We start from the raw sequence: 8,190 nt of genomic DNA, 5'->3' as shown, positions 1-8,190 counted from the left end.
GAAAAGGGTGTGAAATAATCATGGGTGGTGAGAGGAAAGCTTGTTCCCAAGACAACATTGTCTTCATCAAGTATAATGTATGTCTATTTTATTTTACCATTTTAGCTTGTCTGAACAATAAGAAAAATTACAACCCCCCTATAACCTTCTGACAGAGTGTTTTGCCAGGCAGACCCAGTTTTTCTCCCACTTCAGCTGCCTGACTGCCAGGAGCACAAAGGAGGAAAGCCAGGAGCTGGAAAGCCAGCAGCATAGTGAGCGTCCCCAGGTGGGGCTGGGCTTTCCCTTCTCGCCCTGGGACCTGGTGTTACTTCACCCAGCATGAGTTTTGCATCCTGCCTTTCCCACAGCTCTGGCCAAAAGCAAGCTGGGAGCAGCAGCGGTGAGAATAAGGGCTGGGGGCTCTCCAGTACTTTGTTCTGTTTTATACATTGGCATTTGGGAAAAAATAATGCTGAAGTCCACTTTGGTGATAGTGGCTAGGAGAGGGGTAGACTTGGCTCCCCAGGAAGCAGCTCCTGTGATCATCAGCCTTCAGCTTTCCAGGGGGATGCGAGATCATGCCCTAAAGGGACTCTTCCATGGGGAAGCACTAAGTGCTTTCTGTATGGCAGAATCCCTCTCTTTCTTTTTATTTTAAAGCAAAGGTTTTTCTGCTGCCCAAGGCCTGACTTGTTTCACATCACCCATGCAGCAGCATCTCACAAACATTCAACCAAAAGAAAACATATCGTGTGTCTGCTTTCCAATATGATATTTACATGTTATTTCATACAGCAAACACACACATACGCACACACAGCACCTTTCTGCTTTGTGTTTTTTCTTTAAAAGGCCCAGGGTATGGTCAACCAATTCTCTTGGCTGCTTAGCAACAGGCAATTGAGCCTGCCTATCAATTCTCAGTTTATAATAACCTGAGGCAGACCTAGATTTTTGTTTTCCCTTGAGCTTTTGTCTTCCCTTCCCTCTATAATAAATACCAGAAATGTAGGGGCAGCATGTGTCAGAAATCCCGCAGTGGAATATCTTTCATCGATCTGGCAGGGCTGCTCCTCTGGCAGGACAGAGCTCCAGGTCCCACACGCCCTCCTCTCCTTTGTTAAAACATTTGAGAGATTCATTCTGCATTAGACCACACCCCATTGCAGATTTATCATTTAAACAGCTAAGTTAAAATTAGACATTTTCTTTTTTTGTGTGAAAAACAAGACCCGAAGAGTCCACCTGGATAACGAGACTGAACGCAGGCTACACAAAAAACCTGGATATCTCTGTCTTTGAAGGAGCTATAAAAAAAAGACAGAAAATAATTAATTTTACTGGCCGATGGAGCCCTGAACAGCATGTCCTGCACTGTGACTTAAGGGGCTTGAGCTGAGGGGCCTGGCTGTGTCCCTGGGGGAAATGGCAATAGCAGAGCATGAATAGGTTGGGAACAGAGTGTTGTGCCTTAGTGAGCGCTGAGGAGCTGCTGCCTTGTGTTGGAGGAGGGCAGTGCGTGGTGATGATGGAGAGGTGGGTATTCAGCCCACCCTGGGAGCTGCCTGATGGGCAGTGGGTGGGATGTGGTGGGGTCTCGTCAGAACCTTCTTACAGTGGGAGGGAAATGTCATATTGCTTTTGTTGAAAGTTCAGTTATAAATGTGCTGAAGAATGTACCAATCTATCTTCTCTTTCATGTTGTGCTCTCCTGTTGGGACAGTAAAATTACAGGACAAAGCAAGCTTTTTCTTTCAAAATAGAATATTAAGGGAAAAAAATTACTTTTCACAAAATCTGTGCATTTGACCTGTTCATAGCAGAAATTAAAAATCTATAAAGAAATCCAGGACCCTTGGTGCACTACTGTTTCAACAGTGATTCCTGGAGGCAAAGCATCCAACAGGGATTACAGAGATGCTGCTCAGTCCTTCAGGCAAGGGGAAATATTATAAAACACATTAGCTGGCTGTCATGTAAATGAGAAAGAACCTCACTGAAACCACACAAGAGCTTGTCATCACAAAATTGACAGCATTTTAAATGTACATTTAGCTTACACTAACTCTGGTGCAATTCTCCACTGGAAACCCACTTCTGCAACTGTTAATAAACTTTTGAAAGTTTATTTATGGCTAAGAGTATATGTTTAAGAAAATAGAACAACCAAAAAAAGCAACAAAATATGGGAACAAATGCTCAGACAAGAGTATTTTAGCATCCTGAATTCAACTCTGGCTCTCAGAATGTTGACATTTTCCTGGATACACTCTTCCCATAAACCCTTGTACATTTATGTACCTGTACATCTGGTGCACAAAGTGGAAAGAGACCCTTTCCCACTGCCAGGATGCAGCTCTGGCAGTATTTGGGGAAAACAGCTTTGCATTACCAAAAAGAATCAGCAACAACCACAAAGTCCAAACCAGAAAAACACTGAGGATAGAATAAATGCAGCTAGGAGTGCAAACTGCTGAGAAAATGGCTCTGGTGTACAAGAAAATAATTAGTACTGAAGCTTTGTGTGTCCTCAACTATTTATCATGCTCACACACGTGGTGGTATATTAAAATTCTTGTTGGCAAAATGTTCATTCAAAATTAAATGATGCTTTAGCCTCATCATGAGGATTTTTGTTGCACCAAATCACGTTTGTAATAAACTTTATTAAATGCGATAAAATATTACACAGCTCAAACAGAGAAACCCAACAGGGAAATCATGTCCATTTTTGTTAAACTAAGTAGCAGAGCTTTGTCACTGACATTAGAACAGCTCTGAGCTTTGCTAGAGATATGTTCTAGAAAATCTCCCCATAGCTCTTAATGAATAATTGAAGACAATATATAACCGAGACGCTTGTTTGCTACCTCCAGATTTGGATCCTAGAGGACCATTAAATTAATTTTTAATAACCTATGCTATGGTTAAAGTTATAGGACACAAATATTCATTCTAAATATACTCATCATGTAAAGAATAATCCCAAGGTTATGGCTAAGAAAGCAGAAAGGGAAACATTAGCACAGTTTATAGCTACCCCAAGTTATTTTTCAGATATCGTCTGTTTGTGCCTCTTACCTACATGTTCCATGTCTTTAACAGTGCACCATGGTGTGAAAGCTCATATTTTCCAGGGCAGTTCTCCTTGCTTTAGTGGTCACCTTTTCCCTTCAGAAGCTGGGAACCCATGAGGCCTTTTGAGTGTACAGGGTCTGCACAAGAGTATTTAATCCGTGAAGAGGCAATTTCTGTTAGTGCCTCAGGGTGCTGCTGCAAATGTTTCACAAATTTATTATCCAAGAAAAATTCAGTATAATAAGTTGTCTGAAAAATAAATTTGTAGAGAACAATGTAATCATCAGGAAACCCAGCCCATTTTAAGTAATTGCTAACTGCACCTAGGCCTCCATTAATCACTGCATAATTGTGTTTCACCTAATATTAACTCTCTCCTCAAGAAAGTCTGGTTTATCTTTGGAATAAATGAAGATAATAATAGAAGGGAACAATGAGGGATTGACAAAATCAGCACAAACTTTACACCAAAAAAGAACAGAGGAGTTACCAAGTACCCCGTGCCATGGATTACTCAGTAGTTGTGTAGAACTTCTACAGTTTACCACCGAGATGAGCAACATGCAAGAACATATTTGAAGGCAGGTAGACTACATTTTGTGGGGCTGTGATGGAGCAGGAGGGTTTAGGACACTGTGCCTGTGCCCAGCAAAGCTTTCGTTTCGTCAGAAGCAGAAAGCAGTTTTGGAAGCCCTGGTTTGCAATTTCTTGTATGCAGATACACCGTGTTCCATATACAGACTTACACAGTTTTACTTGGATGAGAGAGTATCTTTTCATTTGGTATTTGAGAGAGTGTCTTCAGAAGATTTTTCAAATAAAAGCATGATTACATTTCAAGGCTTCTAAGAGAGGCTCATGAGCTGAGAAGGTCCTTTAGGACTCCTTGAAGATATCAGAAAATACCTGCAAATGCAGTAAGGTCGTTATGGCTTTCCCCTACTGCCCAATTAGGGATATGCTACTAAGTTATAATTAGAAATCTCAGCTGCATTCGGAAGGAGGTGGGTAAAAACTTGAAAGTGCCAAGCTGAAGCAATCCTAAACTTGGTTGTTCCTTTTCCCCATTTTTAGGCCAGAGCATAAACTGTAAATGAAATGTGGCTCCTGCTGAAAGATTACAGTTATGGTTTCTATACCCAGTAAAGAGGGAAAGAACCATACAGTTTATATTTTTTTTTTACCTCCTGAATTTGGCCATGAGGGGTTTAGACCTGCAGCGCCTGTTGTCCCACTCACTTTTCACCATCTCAAAATGAAGCACAGATTTCTGGCTAAAACCAGAATGCATATATATCCCTCAATTTATAGCACAGCTTAATTTCCCTCCAAAGTCTATCATGCCAGGGCAACAAATACCTGAGCAGTGAAGAAACATTTGTAGCCATATGGGTTTTCAAATTCTTATTCATTAATTTGATTTTTTTTGTTTGTGGTATTACAGAGTGCAAGAGACTGAGCTGTTCCAGCCATTGTACAAATACTGACCAAGAGAAGCTTCCCTGTTACTAAAACCTTTGTGAACCAGTTAGTCACATCTAGATTAACACTTTGTGACCTTTTAGAGAAAGGTCTTGCAAGCTCAAAGATTAAACAGAGAGGAATGTGCAATACACAGAGAGGATCATGCAATACACTAATGGACCTGTGTTTAAATATCACCTGGCTGGAGGGATTGTGTATTTCAAAGACAGGAACATCATCCTCCAGGAATCTTCCCTTATTTGAATTATGCAAAATTGAATCAGAGAATTTACTCAAAACACCATAAGCTGTTAATTCTGTCAGCACTGCTACAAACTCAGGTAGTAATTTAAGAAAGGCCATTCCTCGCTTTCGTTTCCGAGGTTATTTTTATTTTACTTATTTATTTATCTTTTTTTAAGACAAGCAGGGCTCCTCAGGTCACTCCACCCGGGAGATTGCTGTGATCAGATGTCCTCCCCTGGGGCTGCGCAGGCAGTCCTGATGAAGACAACATCGGCTCGCCCCTGGTAGCTTGGCTTCTCTGAGACATCATCTTTACAGCAGCCTGCTAGCAGAGTGAGCCCCAAATCATACAGTCTATGAACAGCAGTGCCCTAGCTGCCAATTGGTGAGAGAGATCAAATTAAAGTCACACCTTGTGCTCCTTGTTAAGTGCTTTATAGCACTTTGAATTGCGTGAAATTGAAGGATTTGCATTTAGTCTTCTTTTTTCAGCACTCTGTAAATTTGCAGCTCTGTCTCAATGGGCTGTCTGAAATCAATGCAAGATGAAAATGGAAGCTACCCATGCCCTTGGATGATAACACAAGCAGGAGGATAACACAACCACTGAATCAATGAACTTGAAACATCCCATTAAAAAAAAAACAACAACTCTGAATGAGAAGTTCCCAGGAGCATGACAAACCAATGGGTAAAATAACGTGTGGGCTGGACAAAGCACTACCAAGGAAGTGCCTTGATCTTGAACTGTGGCTGCCAGATCACAGAGCAGTCTTGAGGGAGGACATCAGGTTCCCATCCGATTGCTGCTTTTATTGAACGGTCCCAGAATATCCCATTACAGAGAGAGGGTGCACACAGCTACCACAGGCATTAGCTGACTACTCAACTATGTCCCTGCAACACAGAAAAATCAAATGACAAAGGAGATGATGAAAGAGAAACAATCAAAAAGAAATTAAAACTGACTGGTATCTTAATCTACAGCAAATTGTACTTGTGTACTCGAGTAGCTAGGCAGGGATGTTGGTACTAAATAAGAAGAAAATTAACCCTGTTCTTCTCATTTAATCTTGATTTTAAGAACCATTCATGTTGCCACTGCAGCCGTTATATTTGCCACAAACTTTGGTTGCTCTCACTTTTCTGAAATCTTATTCCCTGTTAAAATCCAAGAGAATTTTACAAAGAGGATAAGCAGCTTAATTTCAGGCATATTGGGGGAGTCTGTAGTTAACAAAGTTCACAGCATAGACATTTAAACCTGTGCTCTTTTGGTAAATACGTTAGGAAAAGCAAAAGGGTTAAAAATAATTTAAAGTCACTAAAATATGGAGCCACACAATAGCCAAAAGCTATGGAAATAGAAGACCACAGAAAAGACACTTTCAGAATATAAAAGCTGGCAAGAAAATATTAAATTTCAGCTCTACTAAATAAAATATCTTCTAAATGTTTTTTGCCTTAAAGACATTGCTGAGCTCATAATCAATCAGTCTGGCTACTTAGACACAGTGCCCCATCGGAGGATTTAGCAAAAATGAAGTACTAAATTATTCAGTATTTAAGCAATTGTGTAAGGAATATGTAGCTGAAAAGGACAAACTCCAAAACAAGATTATTTTCCCGTTACATCAATATATACTATATGCAGTTTTAACAGGGCTTTCCAGGGAGATATCTAGACATTTTTTCCATGCACAGAATTGAGATCCCAGCTTTGAATATTGTATTTTAAAGTCAATTTACTCTAGTAGTTATATGCAGCTGAAAAGGACCACCTCTCTCAACTTAAAAATTAACATTTTTACTGTATTTACAGCTATGCTTTCTCTTTCTCAGTTATGCTACCTTTTTATAAGCAATTCCCAACAAATACTCCTGCCCTTCTGTATTACAAATTTGCATAATGTTAAGCTTGTAAAGAAATACTAGGAAAGTCTCATGTTTGTATTCATGTTCTACACAGATACCGTATATGAATATGTCCAAGGAGTCACAGAGATAACACTTTTCAGACAAATACAATATATTTTCAGAAAAACAACTGGAAATTACTACATGTGAAAATTTCAGTTTCTTCAGAAAGGTTTTTCAAGCTGTCGTGTACATAAACCAGATGAGATTTACATTTTCCATAAAGAGTTTTGATGAATTTTGGATATGCTTTGATACATCAGCTTTAATCTTCTGGAAGACTTTCCTTTTTTAAGTCTTCCTTAAGATTCATTATCAACCTTTTGAATGTCTTACAAAACATGAATACAAGCCTACCAATGCTGGAGACTGTATCCCAGCTGCTAATAGCCTTAAGAACAATGACAAAACGCACACTATTGCATGCAATTTCATGCAATTTTCATACACAGCTGTTAAAACACAGGCAGGAGTTCTGTAGCACTGGAATTCACAAAGAACTGACACTGTAAAATGGTACACCAACACCTGACAAAATGGAAAACGTTGTTTGCCAGTGCATGCATCTCAAGGTCACAGTATTAAGCGGCATCAAAATAACTTGTTAAGGTGATAAATTTTGTCTCAAGCCCCCATCTCTTTTATTTTAGCATTGAATTTCCTTCTGGCAGCTGCACTAAAATACTAAACCACTCTCAGAGGCAGAATGACATGATCTGGGCATCACGGTTTATTGACTCATGACGGATAACCAACGCACATTTCAATTCTTTGATCAGTGGTAGGGTTTCATACTTACCTTTCAAACGTATGCTGCAAATTTCTGAACAGTAGAAAAACTCAAACCTAAATCAAACACTAATGATTAAAGCAACAAACCAACTCCACCTAATTTAGTATTAGGATTTACTTTTAAAGAGCAAATCCTTTGCCTCTTGAAACTTCATACCAAACGTTTTTAGTTGTTGGTCACAAAGCAAGCAGAAGTGTTGTACTGCATAAAAGTACAGTAGATGTCAGTACTCATTCAAACATATTTTCACAATGAGGTGACAGCACTGTCTGTTGAACAGAATTTGAGGTGTTCTGCACTATTTAAAAACACAACAGTTTCAATTTATCATCTGTTCCCACCCTTCCATAGTGACAAAAGATTTTCAGTTCTAACCCCTTTTTTTTTCCCTACCATATAAAAAATATTAGAAATCAAAATGTAATTTTGACAGATCTAACCCATACACATTTACCTAAATGGACAATTCTGTTACTTTGGTGACAGTCTTCAAAAATCAAACATGACCAAATAAACACCTACAACAAGCACATTTTTCCCCCACTGTTTTTCTATACTAAAGAATGTAAAGAGGCCCATATGTTTGTAAAGGCAACTTGATCATTCAGCAGCAAAAACTTACAGAAAGTGCACTATAAAAAAACCACTGCTAAGACCCAGACCTTACACTTCTGAATTACTGACCTATACTCAACCTTCACTTTCATATT

This window comes from Cyanistes caeruleus, chromosome 1 (assembly GCF_971803275.1).
Source record: "Cyanistes caeruleus chromosome 1, bCyaCae1.hap1.1, whole genome shotgun sequence".
Classification (NCBI taxonomy): domain Eukaryota; kingdom Metazoa; phylum Chordata; class Aves; order Passeriformes; family Paridae; genus Cyanistes; species Cyanistes caeruleus.
The sequence above is the reverse complement of the archived record's forward strand: the minus strand, read 5'-3'. Positions refer to the sequence as shown.